Source organism: Sinohyriopsis cumingii, unplaced genomic scaffold (assembly GCF_028554795.1).
Source record: "Sinohyriopsis cumingii isolate HCF-2022 unplaced genomic scaffold, ASM2855479v2 utg002241l, whole genome shotgun sequence".
In the NCBI taxonomy this organism is placed as follows: Eukaryota; Metazoa; Mollusca; class Bivalvia; order Unionida; family Unionidae; genus Sinohyriopsis; species Sinohyriopsis cumingii.
The window spans coordinates 553,895-570,237 of record NW_028316168.1 but is presented as its reverse complement, the minus strand read 5'-3'; the positions used below and the strand labels follow the sequence as shown (position 1 = coordinate 570,237).

Here is a 16,343-nt window from a genome sequence, read left to right as displayed (position 1 = left end):
AACTTATTATTAAAGTGTTGTGTTGTGAATTGTGAATTGGATTGTAAAAATGGAGAAAAGAATAAATGAATGATATAAGGTAAGAGTCTTTGAGTTTTGATTTTAAAATAAGAAGCTACACTCACGCACTCATACACAGACACGTACTATAAGGGTAACATGGGTGAGTTTTTTTGAGTTATTGGCAAATTGAAATTGTATTTCTTTTCGAGAAATGTGGGTGGCCCTGAAAAGGGCCTTTTTTCTTCATGGTGCAGGGGTGAGTTTAAGCAATCAATTTTAACTGCCTTAAGCCTTTGCCACGGCCAAGGCCTACTTCTGGACTGCGTAATGATGATAATGATTGGGTTGAAATCACTAAGGGTGGTACGGTAGGCTTAGTCACAGGGTTGACATGTTTGGCTCGGGAAGGTCGTATTCTCTTCGGTCGTGATAAAGAAGTCTGATACATTTGTTTCAGACTTCTTAACTCCGCTAAAATGTCCAACAGTACCGTGACCGTTTGATTTTCACCCTCTTGTTTCTTTGCTGCTACTTCTTCTTGCTGTTGTTTTTTTCTTACCTCTTCTTCTTGCTGCTGTTGCTGTAGGAGAAAAGCCTGTTCCGCTTCCTTTTGTCGTTGTATAAATTTCTCCAATTCTTCTTTCTGTCTCTGTCTAAAATTCTCCACTTGCGGTAATGAAGAAGGTAACGAAGGTTCCGGAACAAATTCTTGCGAGGAGAGAAAATCCACAAAATCCCAATTCACCTCTTCTGAAAGTAAGTCCGGGTTCCCTTGGGCGGTCTCCCCTGCTGGTGCACCCCACTGGATCGTTTTCTGAGTTTCCGTCATGTTGAATCACTATCGCATAGATTGACTGCACACAAGCGCTAGCGAATCTATATTGACTACGTGACGTCACAGACTGCTCTCTTCGGATTGGATGCGGGCTGACTGAATTCTGTAACGCGTGTTTGGATTGGTGAATGAACTCAATCCGTTTCAATCCTTTCTGTCCCTATAAATAAGCGCCGTTCACTGCATTGATTCACCTATTCTCGGAGCCTCAACATGTGGACCGACGTTGAATCTTCAACCCTTGTGTCAACAATGATGTTCAGGACGGACATGCTCATGTATGTCCGATCCAAGTGGACCGTTGTCTACAGGACCAACAGCAGCCTGTGGATAAGAAGAGTCTATATAGAGAGACAAGGTTGCCTCAAGAGGACTCTGATGTATGGCCCTGCTGTAAGACGAAGTTTGAGGAAAAGAAGATGTCGCAAATGCCCTCTATGTTAAGGGCATATTAACATAAACCCAAAGGCCCTTTTCAGGGCCAGCCATATTTCTCGAAAAGAGATAGTCTTTGAATTGCCTACCCCTTTTTTAAATTTAAATTTAAATTTAAATTTTAAAAAAACTTTTTAAAAAAAAAAATCCCATGTTAAATTCCCCTTGTACGTATAGTATCCCACGATTTATTCCCATGTTAATTCCCCTTGTACGTAGAGTGTCCCACGATTTATTCCCATGTTAATTCCCCTTGTACGTAAAGTGTCCCACGATTTTTCTCCATGTTAAATTTCCATTGTACGTAAAGTGTCCCAAGGGTGTTTTTAATGCTAATTCCCATTGTACGTAAAGTGTCCCCCTTTACTACTTTGATCCTTTTATTATGATTACATATACTACTGGTGTACAAATGTGAAATCTGTTTCATTTAAGAGCCCATAATGAGCTTCTAAGATATTGAGAAGCTGTTAGTAATTTTGTGGGTTGATAATATAAGTAAAACACCATAATGATTTCATTATTACAACGAAATGTTATGATGCAAGTCGAAATAATTCTACAAGAACAGGATCTAATTATCTTTGCGTGTCCAATGTCAGATAAACTGGTTAAATATAACTGACAATTCATTTTTTCCCGCGATTCCACCAAAACTGATACGGATTTAGGATGACTCTGTCCTCCGGACGGCTGTGAAAAAGAAGAAACAATATTTATCCAATTTGATATAATTGTTATATATGTCTGTTTAAAAATGCATGCATATGTATGTATGTATGTATGTATGCATGCATGCATGCATGCATGCATGTATGTATGTATGTATGTATGTATGTTTCTAGCGATTAGACAAACCAGTAGGGACATTTTTGTTTCATTATCGTTTTATATCGTTTTTCCCCTAAATATGTTTGTATGTCTGTCTGTATGTAGGTAGTCATAAATCATACCAACCAACCAAAATAACCTATGTCCTCATTCGTTGTATTCATCATGGTATGTGTGCGTGTGGGAACGTATGATTTGTACATAGCTTCCATTCATACATCTAGATAATGCAGTCAATCAAGGTTTGTAATAAAGATCAAGAGCAAATAAATAACTTATTCAATACGTAAATAAAAAATATATGATTATTTCACAGGCATACAAATTAGTGTTTCAGATTATCTCAGTAACGTTCTCTCCTTCTATCGATCTTTATATTTACCACCTTAAATATTACTTAGCTTCATTCTTCCTACTTTCTTTCATTATAAGTGTCTATATTTCTATAAAACACTGAAGATGTACATAAAAGTCATTTTGAATAAGAAAAACAGAAAGCATAACATATGCATACAAATATGATACAAATTGAAAGCAAAGAATAATTATTCAGAATGTATCTTTTCCACTTGACATTCTTGGACATAAATATCAACTACTCTACCAGAAGAAAAGTTAATATTTACGCAAACTTACTCATTGACGTCTTTTTTCTGGCTCCTCAAGGCATATCCAAGAGCTTCCAGGAGAGCCGCATCATCTGTGTCGCTTGAACGTTTGCCAATTTCTGGAGAATATACACGATCTTGCTAAATTAATATCTACACACACACACACACACACGCACACACGCGCGCGCGCATACATATATACACACACACGCACACAAACACACACACACAACACGGAATATGTGCTATCCGTGGATACTACACGCGAATGCTTGATTATACCAGGAAGAAATAATATGTAATGCAAATAATTATATGACACTAGTTATGGCAGTTGTAATTTGTGATCCTACTTCGAATATCCATATCCGTAGAATACGATATCTAGGACAAGATATCAAGTGAATGGAGTGACAACTAAAGTTTCCAATATGATCTCAAAAGTAATTTGTGATCAATATAAAAATAAAAATAAAATTTTATGCCATCTAGTTTGTCCAAGCAGTGGAATTGAGCAGAAAAATACACCTCGTTAAAATCGATTTTAGAACATCGTGAATTAAAATATAAAACTTGGATTAAATGGCATTTGTTATAAATTTCTCTCTAATGATTTTTTTCCCCAAAATATTGCAATTACCTTGCTGTGCCACATTCATTATCTGGAAGAAATATCCATTTTTATTTCTCATCGTTCCAAAAATGATAAGCAACGCAACATCGCGCAACGGGGCAGAACAGTCATTTATAAACTTCCGTACGTCAAAAGTTGTGTGTAAGCTAAAGTTTAAAACAGAAAGCTATACATACACGTTCCATTACTCAGACTGAGTTTCACTATACATTGGATAACACTTAGGATTATACAATGTACTGACACTAGTGAGTAGGATTTGAAAAAAAACCAAGTAGGATTTGAAAAAGTATTGGGTTAGGCATTTTCTCTCTTTCCACATAACCTCGTTTAACCTCAGCTCACTTGGGGGTGGCTTAATTATCACTGTCAATGCTTTATTACTTTGTAAAGTCCAATGTATAGGACAGATTCAATAAAGCGGTGATAAATGTTATCCCCTATGATTTAGCTTAATTCATTTTATTTTGCTTCTTCCTTTATATCCTAATAATTGCAATATATATATATATATATATATATATATATATATATATATATATATATATATATATATATATATATATATATATATATATATATATATATATATATATATATATATATATGGGGGGGGGGCGTCCTCCATTACATCGGGTAATTAGCTGACCAATTAAAACATAGTGTGGCTTAAATCCTATGGAATCTCTCCTGAACTTACGACTGAATATATATTTTCACACATATTTACAAAGATATGTATATACTATACAATTTTAAACTGACGAAAGAAAAGAAAATGAGAGGCAGAATGATGGGAGAAAGAGTAAAGAGGAAAAGAGCCAATAGATAAATACTAGAGGATAAGGTGACAGCTCACACGAACACGAATAGCAGCGAAAAGGCGAGATTCCTCATTATTCAAGACAGAATGTTGTTCTCATTCCTCATCATACCTTCAATTTATTGGATGAATCCGACCCACAGTGTTCAATGAACCTTTTTGTGCAAAGTATTGTCCATAACAATACAGTATATTTATATTCCTGTCTGCACTATATTTTATGTGTATATGAATCATACAAAGCAGTAATCACAATAAAATCTAGATATTGACTTTATTATTTGAAAATACATTCTTGCATTAGTTAGAACCGTTCAATACAATAAAACGCTGAATAAATACCCATCATCAATTCGATATTTAAATCTACACAACGCACAATTTGTTATTATTATTATCATTATTAGAATTATTATTATTATTATTATTATTATTATTATTAGTAGTAGTAGTAGTAGTAGTAATTTTTGGCGATGTTGTGTTCTGGTTCTGGTGATTCTGTTATGCGTTCAGTAATAGTAATAATAATAATAATAATACTAAGAACTGTTATTATTATTATTGCATATAGTTACGCTATTTTTATAATTTCACGTGTTAATGTTTAACGCTTATTTTTTCCTGCCATGATAGCTTACCGTTTTTTAATCATCTCATTTCGACTTCTTAAAATTTGTTTGGTAATGACTAATTTTTAAATTATGTTTCGCCACGCCTTATATCGGGCATCCAGGTATTCGACGTTCTTAATTTTGAGAACATATTTGACAACCCGTCTTGTTTTACTGCCATCTTTATTGCAGGTAATGAATTTCAACAACAGTATCTTATCTTTCAATAGCATGACTTCCTCTCACTACATATTTATACATACATACTATATGCACACATAAATACATACCCAGACACACACACGCAAATGCAGTAGAGACTGAGATATATATATATATACTGATTCCACAGTTATTCGAATTATGTTATCCTCAAAGTATAATGTTATATAAAACATCGGGAAAGTATTATATTGTTATTTCCAGTGTTTAGTTTACACACACAGGCACACACACACACACACATACACACACAGAGAAGGAGAGAAAAAAGAAAAAGACATAAACATGCCGTTCATATGCAGATTATAAAAAAGAAATGTGTTCTGTTTCAAATATAATGCTGCCTTTTCAGTTCGTATTTCATAAAACGTGTCACAAGTATTTGAATTAATCGTTATAATTATGGGCGTGCATATATCGGCCGATCCTGTGTCAGTAACGGAAGACTCGAATCATATTTTCGATACAGTAGCCTTTTACACGAAGGTCTTTGCTACATTAGAGGTCACACGAGGCCATATTAAATCTGTTAGATATTACGACATGCAAGTGAAATAGGCGTTTTAAAATACTAGTATATATCACCATCTAGATTATTTTCATGGATATTGTCTGTTTGAGAGGGGTACTTCTTTGCTGTTGTTAGTGATGTGAAAGTTCAAAGCTATCATAAACTTAAAATTAATTGGTCCATGTTCTTTGTTCTTAACCTCTTATAAGTTGCTCTTGCTTCAGTGTTTGTGGCAGTCTATGTGTAATCGATGGCATCGTGTGTATGTTTTAATGACGACGATATTTAGTAATAATATGTTTTAAATTTTCTTTCCATCGCAAACAATTAGACTAAATTTGAAATGTCCAGGAATTTATCACAGTTAAATGAATTGGTTAAACGAGGTTTCGTACAATATATGTATATACTAAGTTTTGAGAAGACTCACCAACAAGGTAAATTATAAATGACTTTCTAAGGTCGTGACAAAACTATCTGGTAGTAATAACAACAGGAAAGCAGAGGGCGATCACGGACCCTGGGGTAAATAATACCAGGGTCTCTCCTAGTTCTTGTTTAAACAAACATTATTATTTTGTAAGCGTTGTTTGGCCCGGGCCCTCTTACGGGCCCGAGTCCCTGGGGTATATCCCGGTTTGCACCTCCCCCGTTCTTGTCGGCCCTGAATAACTGCGTTCTAAATGTTATATTCACGTCGGCAGTTCAAACATCATTGGTTTATTTTAAACCATGGCGTATAAGGAGACACTCTTGAACTATATAATCATTTTACATATATTCAGGTCAGAGTTTTAAATTAAACAGCACTAAAACCAGCGACTTAGCTTTCCAAACAGTTATCAAGTTATACAAGTGTCCAGTTTTGTTTACTAGCTAAAGCTTCACAGGTTAAGCGTGTTATAGTTATTATATTAATCATCTGGGCGCATTTATACATTGGATAACCATTAGAACAATGCAATGCGATCGTACGTATAAAAAAAATGTATTACTGGTTAACGTTTTGAAATACAAATTATCTCTCCACTTAACATATTTTAACCATAGCTCACTCAAACGCTGCTAAGGGCTACTCTCAAGTATTTAATATTGTAAACGGCTTTAAATTTTACGAATTTAGTTTGGATTGATATAGTAGTTTGTTCCTTCTTCTTATTCATCTTAATAATTGCAACATTTGCAATGACACTCTTTTTATGTTCTTTAACTGGAGATATATAGATTTGCCGTCAATAAATACAACAATTAGTTGAAAAATGAAAACTCAGAGTGTGTTTTAATTCCCATAGCTTCTCTATGCATTCGCTAACACACTTTTAGACATATGTAGATAGTACAAAAATAACAAAAAATGCAAAAGGTGAGACGAAAAGTAAAGGCAGAACGAGGCAAAAAGAAACAAAGGGAAAGGAGGCAAGAAATAAATACCGGCTGATAAGGTGACAGCACACACGACCAAAAGTAGCAGCAAAACTGTGAGATCCTTCATCATTAGACACTGATGTTTTTCGCTTTCCCCTCGCCTGCTTTCAAACTATCCGGCGGATCACATCCTCACTATTTATACGAGTAGTGGTGCGACCTTGTCATCCAGATGTCACGTGAGCCAATACAGGTACGTTATAATAATTAAGTGACATTTGAATGTAGGAAAACATGCACCTGACGCTCCCAAACAGTGATGCGACCTATATTCTCTCCTTGGAAAAATAGTAATTGTGTTATGTCTTTTGGTTTAAATTTGTAAATGTTGACCCTCAAGTACCTCTTGTAAAAGATGCGCTTGCTAACATTAATTTAATTTGGCAAAGAAAGTGCATCAAGTTATTGCTTGAACTTCACAGGACCTGATAGGAAAACCATTATCATCAAAATATGTTTATTTTATTTTAACTGGATTTGAGGCGTGTAGACTAGAGCACTTATTTATTTGCGTTATCCTGACATAAAACCAGCAAATTAAATAAATGCAGAACTACCTTCAACATGTTTAGTCAATATCTGCGAACAGCAACTGCTTTGAGAAATCCACATGAAGTATTAATGAAATGTCCTTAATGTAATAGTTATTATGAGGTTAAAATAAATGTTCACAGAAATTATACTTTTAGCAGTGTTTTAAATTTAAGATCCATATAAACTTTTGAGGTTCATGGCATAATTGATAGACATTTCTATATGCTTTTGAAGCATCCATTTTTTATGATAAATCAGAAATCTTAAAATAACCAAACAAATCTAGGTGACAGCGCATTAAGTTATTGAAAATGTACGTTAAATCTCTACAACTACGAACATATATGTGATTATGTATTCCAACTGGTAAAGCCTTTGCCAATTATTAAGGAAACAAACGTATTTATGCTCAAAGTACGATGTGATGAATTCAGTTACTAATTATGCATGAACATTCAGTTCTTGAATACTAGTTTTGACGTCACAAATTTGCAGTGTGATGTCAATGATAATACTGTTCTACAATTAGACTATCTTGTACATCGCTTATGAAAATCAAATGAGAGTTTCCTTCATCAACTATCCAATTAACATGTATTGGCGGTATTGTTGATATTAACTTATTCACATTTGTTAGTAGACCGTTGCCAAAATTCAGATGTGATTGGAAATGTTTCACCATCAATCAGGATCCTACTGTTCCTGAAATTTCTTCAAGACATGATAAGCAAAGATGGAAAAATCTGGTAGTTACGAAGAATCAAAATTTTGAATTCCAGATATTAAAGAAGATCGTGTTGTCAAGAGTGACAGAAACTCATGAACGAACGGTAGACCCATTTTTCATAGAATAAGTAAAATTTGGAACCACATACTTATGCATAGTACGCATGTGAATCCAGATTTAGATAATTTCAAAATCGATTTCACGTTTTTCTTTCAAACGTTCTATAGGCATGTTTATTCCTGGGATGGTTAATAAGAAATCCGTCGAAGTATTGTGTACGACGCAAAGCTAGACAATATTAGATCAGTCATTTATGTAGAACTATACGTCAGCAGAGATTTATGAAAACCTGCATTTCTTAAGCGGTGTTTATTTTATTGTTTAAGTGCAGCGCAATTTTTTAATGAAACTTTTAATTCTACATTGTACATTTGGACAACCCGCAGCATCTTAAATATATGGGTACGTTGTTATTTTGTCTTGTATGGTAAGAATGGATGTGGGTGTGTTAATGTGTTTGGTGAAGGCGAAATTAAATGGACAATGTATTATAAATCTTAAGCATTATGTCTGCCTCCATAACAAATAAAAGCTGTACATGTCTTGACATGAAGAGATAGCATTGAAGTATGGATGCTAGGGAAGCTTAATTCAAATACAATAAGGCTAAATTTAGCATTATTAGACTTTGCAGAATGTCAGGGCGGATGCACATCTTGAGGACTAATTGCCAAACTCGTATCTCATATTGACTACATGGATAACCAGACTACTCTGAGTTCATCGACAAACGATGGGCATAGCTACCCCTGGTCATATAAATCTACAATAAGTTATGTTGAAAACACGACCACAACCACCACAAGGGTAGACGTCACCATTCACGACTGCGGTAATAGCGTATATATAAGTCAAACGTATTGAATGATGTAGCTCCCTGCATAATAAATATGTTGCCTGTATCGTGCGATTTAAAACCATTCTCCGTGTAATCATATCGACTCTATTACCATGCAATTAGCAAACATTTCTCGTGACGTAAGTTAGTATGTAGCACCTGATTTAGAATCAGTTCCCGTATAGAAAATCTTCTTACAGTTCCATAAAATCAAAAAGGCGTGGAACGGAATATGTGGTTTGAAGTCAAAATGATGTATTGTGATTACAACACTTTCATGTGCTTCACATATAGTATAAAATGGTGGGTATACACTGACACCTTATATGTAATGCATCGGCACTCTTTGCTTGTGTACACCTTTTAGACGATGTCAAAATTAACAATATATTTCTCAATTCAAATTTGATTTGTCATTGATTAACCTTTGTAAAAAAAAGAGAATATTACTGATTTTCATTACTTACAATAACGGGTTTATAAACTCAAAACCAGATTAAAAAGCATCTGTACATGTAGCTAAGACTATCAATGCTAATCGTGTTGATCGCAGGTAGCACTGGATACAAAATAATAGCAAATAGAGTGGACCAATAATTTGTATTATATCTTGTAATCACATAATGTATTTGCTGTAAGATTTCAACCGTGATGATACCGGTTAATTTCATGTTTTTAGCAGTGTAAGAATAATACCTAGTATTAAGCACAACTATCATTTGAAGAAATTCAACACATTTGACATTAACCTTTCAAATATGCAATGATTTCAAAAGTTACTTTTATGATAGTAAATGGTGTGTATATTCATATCATCTGAAATGTGTCAGCAAGTTCAAACTATTGCTCCCAATGTGTATGTTTAATGAATTTTACTCTTCCTTCTGTACATTTATAGCTATAATAGTGATATACTTTGTCTTCCAGTATCACATGTTAATTATAGCTGTATGACACATTTGTCAAAATGTTAAATTCCATAGTTTTTACAGCATTGATTATGAATGTTGTATGGGATGCTCAAAGAAATGATTGGAACCTGATACATTATAAGTTAACGATCCATCTTTAGGGCTAAATACATTATATTATATTATTATTATTATTATTATTATTATATATATATATATATATATATATATATATATATATATATATATATATATATATATATATATATATATATTTATATATAATAATAATAATAATAATAATAAAGACTTTGTATTGCCCCTAATCTTTAGAAGCTCTAAGCGCTTTACAATATTAGACAACACCTATAAGACAAAAAACATATAATGATACGATTTCAAAAACAAACACCATGAAATTAGAACACATTAAAAAACATGTTAAGAATTTTTAACTTTGTTCTTGCAGTCAAAATAAGTGAATTTTGAGAGCCCTCTTGAATGTGATCACTGTGTCTCTGTGTCGAAGTTCAGTGGGCAATTCGTTCCATGTTGCTGGGCCCTGGTATGCAAACATATACTAACGCTGTCAATATGACTTTGTTTCTATAGTGGGAATAATAAGTATACGATTGTCAGAAGAGGATCGTAAGTATCTTGATGGTTTGTATACATGGATTAGGTCGGATAGGTATGATGGACTCGAGTCCGAGAGTGAAACGTAGCACAGCGAATAAATTGTGTGTTTGATATTGGATCGAATGGATAGCCAGTGTATGGTACAGAGCAGTGGGGAGATGTGCTCTGATCATGGTACTCTAAGTATGCACCGAGCAGTTGTGTTTTTTGGAGCAGATATTGAGATGAACCAGACATAAATGAGTTGCAATAGTCCAGTCTTCAAAGTATTAATGAGCACACAAGTGTTTTAGTGGCATCAACTGAAAAGTATTTGATAACTGATCTGGTGCGTCTCAGTTCAAGATATGCAGCCTTGTATATGTTCATGATATGTTGGTGCAATGTGAGAGTACTGTCCAGAGAAACACCTAGCTATCGTGCTGATTGTGTGAATTTAATGTTGGTGTTGCTGATATTTATTGTTTGAGGGAAAGGATATGAATGAAAAAGTCTTTGTGTTGTGATCAGAATGGCCTTAGTTGTATCATTATTTTATTCATCTGCAGCTTGTTACATGTCATCCATGATTTCATTTCAGAAATGCACCTCTCTACACCTTGGAATGTAGCATCAACTTCAGTTGGTTGGCTAGATTTGTATATTTGGGTGTTATCAGCGTATAATTGGTGAGACACTGGATGATGATCTATGACACTTGAGAGCGACTGAGTGTACATAATGAATATAACAGGTCCAAGAACAGACCCCTGTTGAACATCACAACAAAGATCAACTGGGATGGAGTGTATTCCATTTGCAGATACAATTTATATCATGCTGACCAAGTAGGACTTGAACCACAGTAAGACTGTATCATTAATTTCAAATACATGCTGGAGACGGTGAAGTAATGTAGATTGGTATATTGTGTCAAATGCTGCAGATAAATCAAGGAGGGTGAGGCCTGTAATCTTTCCGCTATCCAACGCAGAGAGAATGTCATTAACTACTTCTAGAATAGTATTTTCAGTAATGTGGCAAGGGCGATATGCAGATTGTACATTGCTTTAAACACTGTTTGAATTTAGATGATGTACAAGCTGGGATAGAACAACCATTTCTAAGATTTTTGATATGAATGGGTGATTATAAACTGGGCGGTGGTTATTTAAATCGCTATGTTTTAGTGTTGGTTTCTTCATCAGAGTCATATAACACACACACATATACATACATACATACATACATACATACATGCATACATACATACATACATATATATATATATATATATATATATATATATATATATATATATATATATATATATATATATATATATATATATATATATATATATATATATATATGACACCAGCAAGGAACTAATACATCCAAAGCATTTCAAGTATAGCATTAAAATGTAAATTAGTCGCAAATTCATTAGGAAGACAACACACTAAACTAAGTTTTGAGTGTGCACGTTTTGTGACCCGATTCAACATGAGCAGCAATACATGCAATCTAGTACATATTGTGGAGGAAAAATCATTCACCCGTAGTAAGCTACAGGCACGATTTCACACATACCAACTTTGCCTGAGTCTGAGAGTCAAACCCACTTGGTCATAAATGAGATATCCCGACTTGCAAACTCGATTGCCGTTGCATACTGTAGCATTTGGGGCCCCAGTAATGCATGAACGTAAACATAAGCACTCCACACAGATTGATAAAGAGCACCAGAGTGATGATACAATGGATAAAACATATTTGAGTATGTTTGTTTTTATCCCTGTGTAAGTCATATAACATTAAACGTGGGTTTGTTCAGGATTTATGTTGTTTCTCAACAAATTCAGAAGAATGTGTACATCTGTCCATGCTGTGATAATAAGTACGTACTTCAATCATATTAGCTTTTGAAGAGAATGGTTGTACATAAACTTTACATTAAAGGTCATGCAATGACATACCATGACTATTGGCAGAATGTCATCAGAAAGTGCCACCAGTATCAGTGTCGACATTAGTTTTGAAGCGCTCATATAGCTTGTGGTGTCTAAATTAGCACCAATTTATATTTCCTTATGTAAGTTCAAATATGCCAGAAACATATTGCAAATTAATTTTGTTGTCTATGTTTCTTATTACAAGCCTTTGATAAATTTGATTCATTTCATGGATGAGCTTTAATGATTTTTAAAAAAAAATTGTCCAAATGAAGTCTTTTCATTTCCCGATATTGGACCGAATTTAAAGAGTCGATTGGTTTGTGATAATTAAATTAATTATTTAGCTGACTATTTTAATAATATGTGACATTAGTATATTTTGATAGGACAATCTAAATATATCAATATGAATTATTGTAACAGGCGGTGACCCCTATCTAACATTATGATCAGAGTAGTAAACGCTGCTGCCGTGCTTAAATATAGTTGTTTATTTACATCAAACGGTATCAAGCGAAGCTCTTGGTCGATATAGTCAGTATACATATGCAGAATTTGTGACTTGGAGGTTATCTTCAAGGTCATCGACAAACATTAGATCGCATGTACCCACAATGTGTGTGGGTCTGGAGGTTCAAATGCCACGAAACTCTTTTAGAATAAACAATGAATATATTGAATACTCTTAGATAAATGAGAAAATTTACATTAAATATGAAACATATTCGTCAGTGTCACACTGAGAGGTCATGCGTGAGGAATGTGGAGATTAAGATTTAAATTTAAGGCTTTTGCTTCTATTGTTGAGACTTGTAATATGAGGCTGACACATCAAAGAAGCGTCAACAGTGAACTGGAACTAGTCAATTGTTCCTTATGTTTTATATTGACAAGATGAACGAGAACATAGATCAATGCCTTTATTTCCTTCAATAAATTCCAACTAGAATGACCGCAGTAATTCACCCGATGTCAAGCAAAATGGAATGCGACTATTCTTAACGAACACTATTTTATCTGAGGAAAAAACGCCTAACTCCTCCTTTGAACAGTTATTTTTCAGAAAACGTCACGTGTATTCAATCGACATTAGCCTCAGCATTGGAGGTTTTGTGATAGCAATGTTGGTTGTTTGCAATCACGTTTTGGTAGATGTAGTTTTAGCAATCGTATATTTGGAATCAATCTAACGTTTTGCTGTAAGAGATTGTCATGTACATGTGATAGCTTTGCAATCTACTAAAAATTTCTGATTAATCTAGCGCTTGTTTACAATGATGCATTTGGGCACTTGTAATCGATTGCAAGGTTTCCTAAATATTATTTTTGGAACTGATCCCACGTTTGCCAGTGACAATTTTTCTTCGGGCATGTTGTGGTGTTGTCGTTGTTGTAGGTTTTAACGCCATTTTTCAGCACACGAAGGCTATACATGGCGGCCATTATTAATGATGCAGGAAGAAACCTGGGAAACCCGGATAGAACCATCGACCAACGAGAAGCTACTGGCAAGCTTTCTTACATACCCACATTGGCTGAATCCGAGACTCGAACGCACGCAGACAGAAGAGAGATGGCAGTTATCCGTAACGGAGAGCGCTTTAGACCACTCGGCCACTCGGGGCTCCACGGCATGTACTGTAAGACATTAACATGTGGTACTGATCCTTAGCTTGCCTATGGTGATCTTTCGACTGGTTCAGGTTTCGCAGTGTTAAATATATTTGGGTTCGATCCCTAGGTAATTGTGATTTTCCCGATATTGATCAAAAAGTTTTCCTAGTAAGAAATGTTTTCAAACAAACTGATGCATTTTTTGCAGAATGAATAACAATTCTGGCTGTTATTGTAATTGATGGACTAATCCCAGGTTTTTCCGGCGAACGATTTTGGTTATTGATCCACAGTTTTTGTTGTCAAATATATTTGTTTTTTTTAATGTAAGAGAGCTTGTGTAACACAGATAATACATATTTGTATCAGTCCCAATCCAGCTTAAAATAGGTTCTGGAATCAAACTCTGCCTTAAGAGAAAAATATATGCTCAAGTCTGATTTTGACCCTAGTCATCATGCCTGCAAATCAGTAATTTGTATTCAGTCATAAGGTGATCAAATATATTATTATATACAGGAACATATGGGCAATAAACTTTTATATGCATCCTTTCTTCATTTAATGCAAAGGAATGGATGCATTGTTATCAGACCAAGCAAACTAGATAAAATAAACTTGAAACAAATGACAGAAACACTTGAAAAACAATTCGTTGTTATCCCATCCAAATATAATATAAAGAGAGTAGCCACTTGATAACGGGTACATCTTCAAGGACTAACCTTAATATTACTGTATTACCAGTATCCTAAACAACATAGTTTGATTAGCTACATATATATACACAACACAACCAGTGCATATAAGGTTCTGTATTATACGCATATTTTGACGGTGAGCATATATGATGCTATTAATGACTTTCTCTCCATTATCTTATGAAAGTTATACTGGTACAGCTACACTAGATTATGTACCAAGCTAAATGTCCATATGCTATTACTATGTCTCATGCATTGTAGGACGTTTATCAATTTAAGGTCATATATAACTGTCATGGAAGCTATCTTGAAAATCTCGTTTTAGGTTGTCTTCCTGTTTGGACAAAAATTATCAACATGAGTTTCACCAAAAGACTTATTGGTTGGTCCTAAATGCAAATGATGTCGATCTGACGTCCTATATGGTCGCCACAAGTGGCGTGCTAGATAATAATAATAATAATAATAATAACAATGACTTTGTATAGCGCCTAATATTTAGAAGCTCTAAAGGCTTTACACCATTTGACGACACCTATAACCGAAAAAAACATATATTATTTCAAAAAGCAAACACCATGAAATTAAAAAACATAAAAATGCTGAAAAATTTTAAGTTAGGGAACAGTATTAGGTCTTTAAATTTGTTCTTGCAGTAGAAATAAGTGAGTTTTTAGAGCACTCTTGATAGGCATTATTGTGCCTACGTTCAGTGGGCAATTCATTCCACGTTGCTGCGCCAAGGTATGCAATATAATGTTGTCCATATGTCAGTTCGGATAGGTATGTTGGACTGGAGTAGAGAGAGCAAATCTGGTATTTGCTTCTGGATCGAATGGGTAGCCAGTGTAGGGTACATATCGCAAGGGAGGTGTGCACTGGTCGTGTTACTCTAAGAATGATCCAAGCAGCTGTGTTTTGAACATTTTGAAGAATCTGAAGTATGTAATGAGATGAACCGGATATAATTGAGTTACAATAGTCCAGTCTTGAAAGTACTAATGCATATACAAGTGTTTTATTGGCATCTACTGAAAGACGTTTGCGAATCGATCTGATGCGGATCAGCTCAAGATATGCATGCTTGCATATGTTCATGACATGTTTTTGCAACGAGAGAGTACTGTATATAGTGACATTTATGTTTCTTACCGACTGTGTAAATTTAATGTTGGTGTTACTGGTATTTATTGTTTGAGGTAAAGGATGTGACTTAGAAAGTATTAGTGTTGAGATCAGAATGGCCTCAATTGTATCATCTTTCATCTACAGCTTGTTACATGTCATATATGATTTCACATCAGAAATGAACCTCTCTACAACTTGGAACGTAGAATCAACTTCACTTGGATGGCTAGGTTTGTATATTTATGTGTTGTCAGCATACAGTTGGTGAGACACTAGAAGATGCTCTATGACACTTGAGAGGGGCTGTGTG

The 16,343-nt window shown here is 34.5% G+C and overlaps 1 long non-coding RNA gene across 1 annotated transcript; it reads right to left on the bottom strand.

Moving 5' to 3' along the window:
• Window positions 1-1,644: 1,644 nt before the first annotated feature.
• On the bottom strand, window positions 1,645-7,076 carry LOC149770858 (uncharacterized). Its single transcript, XR_016418454.1, has 3 exons — window positions 6,948-7,076; window positions 2,741-2,831; window positions 1,645-1,966 (listed from the first exon to the last, which is right to left on the bottom strand). It is a non-coding gene; the product is annotated as an uncharacterized LOC149770858 (long non-coding RNA).
• Between the last annotated feature and the right edge of the window lie 9,267 nt (window positions 7,077-16,343).